Below are 2,500 nucleotides of genomic sequence, written 5' to 3'. Positions count from 1 at the left end.
GAAACCTTGTTACTACTTCTCCTTCCTCTAAATGATAAGGTTCAGTGGACTTCTCGCGATGTTGCGAGCGGCGAACCGCCCACATCGTCGCGATCCAAACACTTCACCGGACCATTCAATCAGTAGGAGCGACGGGCAGTGTGTACAAAGGGCAGGGACATAGTCAACGCGAGCTGATGACTCGCGCTTACAAGGAATTCCTCGTTGAAGACCAACAATTGCAGTGATCTATCCCCATCACGATGAAATTTTCAAAGATTACTGGGCCTATCGGCCAAGGCTATAGACTCGTTGAATACATCACTGTAGCGCGCGTGTGGCCCAAAACATCTAAGGGCATCACAGACCTGTTATTGCCTCAAACTTCCGTGGGTTAAACGGCCATAGACCCTCTAAGAAGCTGGCGGCAGAGGGTGCCTCCGCATAGCTAGTTAGTAGGCAGAGGTCTCGTTTGTTAACGTAATCAACCAGACAAATCGCTCCACCAACTAAGAACGGCCATGCACCACCACCCATAGAATCAAGAAAGAGCTCTCAGTCTGTCAATCCTTACTATGTCTGGACCTGGTATGTTTCCCCGTGTTGAGTCAAATTAAGCCACAGGCTCCACTCCTGGTGGTGCCCTTCCGTCAATTCCTTTAACTTTCAGCCTTGCGACCATACTCCCCCCGGAACCCAAAGACTTTGATTTCTCATTAGGTGCCGGCGGAGTCCTAAAAGCAACATCCACCGATCCCTGGTCGGCATCGTTTATGGTTGAGATTAGGATGGTATCTGATCGTCTTCGAGCCCCCAACTTTCGTTCTTGATTAATGAAAACATCCTTGGCAAATGCTTTCGCAGTGGTTCATATTTCATAAATCCAAGAATTTCACCTCTGACTATGAAATACAAATGCCCCCGACTCTCCCTGTTAATCATTACTCCGATCCCGAAGGCCAACGTAATAAGACCGAAACTCTATGATGTTATCCCATGCTAATGTATACAGAGCATAGGCTTGCTTTGAGCACTCTAATTTCTTCAAAGTAACTGCACCGGAGGCATGACCCGGCCAGTTAAGGCCAGGAACGCATCGCCAGTAGAAGGGACGAGACGACCGGTGCACACCGCAAGGCAGACCGGTCGACCCAACCCAAGGTCCAACTTTGAGCTTTTTAACTGCAACAACTTAAATATACGCTATTGGAGGTGGAATTACCGCGACTGCTGGCACCAGACTTGCCCTCCAATGGATCCTCATTAAGGTATTTAGATTGTACTCATTCCAATTACCAGACTCGAAGAGCTCGGTATTGTTATTTATTGTCACTACCTCCCCATGTCAGGATTGGGTAATTTGCGCGCCTGCTGCCTTCCTTGGATGTGGTAGCCGTTTCTCAGGCTCCCTCTCCGGAATCGAACCCTAATTCTCCATCACCCGTCACCACAATAGTAGGCCACTATCCTACCATCGAAAGTTGATAGGGCAGAAATTTGAATGATGCGTCACCGGCACAAAGGCCATGCGATCCGTCGAGTTATCATGAATAATCAGAGCAACGGGCAAAGCCCGCGTTGACCTTTTATCTAATAAATGCATCCCTTCCAGAAGTCGGGGTTTGGTGCACGTATTAGCTCTAGAATTACTATGGTTATCCGAGTAGTAGATACCATCAAACAAACTATAACTGATTTATTGAGCAATTCGCGGTTTCACAGTCTGAAATAGTTCATACTTACACATGCATGGCTTAATCTTTGAGACGAGCATATGACTACTAGTAGGATCAACCAGGTAGCATTCCTTGTCGACATCACAACCCGCATGAGACCGTCCGAAAACATCGAACACTCTACGCCGTTGCAATTGTCGATCACATATCAAGACATATAATAGGGTGGTACTAAGGGACCTAAGGCCCCTACCCTTGGCATCTTCCACAAGCACAAAGCCCATCAACACATGCCACCCAAACACCACTCACGCGCATCGCATACACCTTCAGGCAGCAACCCCCCAAACCAACGACGCATCAATGACACGTAGAATGGTCGAGGAAACCAGCACCCAAAGGCCCCACTAAGCATAGAAAGCAACCACCAACATGAATCAACATCCAGAAATGGTCACCAAGATATCACAAGAAATGTGAGAGATGCCAACCAGGTTGCACCATTCCCACCCATGCGAGGTCCCCATGGGGGCCTCCCATGCTTGAAATAGGTATGCCACGGAGGCACCATGGAGTGCCCTGGGTAGAATGCGGGGAGGCCCCCAAAGCACAATTGCCAAACACCATGCACGTCACCTAACCCAGCATCGCTAACCCACAAGCGCGTGTTCACGAACATGCACGGGATGACACTATTAATGCTACGGCAACACACGCAGTTCTCAACACAGCAAGTGCGATCGCGCATGCTGCCGAGGGCACCCAACACAACACACATCGCTTGCAATCAAGGGGCACTCAACAGACGTTACGCTGCAATGCATGCATCGTCGCACTCCCAAATC

General features: G+C 49.0%; 1 non-coding gene across 1 annotated transcript in view; it reads right to left on the bottom strand.

Annotated features, from left to right (window-relative positions):
• The window catches only part of LOC148866719 (18S ribosomal RNA), a 1,808-nt gene extending 28 nt beyond the window's left edge, over window positions 1-1,780 (bottom strand). The window contains exon 1 of the ribosomal RNA XR_016111321.1: window positions 1-1,780. This exon is cut by the window's left edge and continues 28 nt beyond it. This is a non-coding gene — a ribosomal RNA (18S ribosomal RNA).
• Between the last annotated feature and the right edge of the window lie 720 nt (window positions 1,781-2,500).

The sequence above is a fragment of the Nelumbo lutea genome, chromosome 3 (genome assembly GCF_056320005.1).
Source record: "Nelumbo lutea isolate HS-2025 chromosome 3, American lotus-T2T, whole genome shotgun sequence".
NCBI classification, from domain to species: Eukaryota; Viridiplantae; Streptophyta; class Magnoliopsida; order Proteales; family Nelumbonaceae; genus Nelumbo; species Nelumbo lutea.
This window is presented reverse-complemented; position numbering and strand designations above follow the sequence as displayed.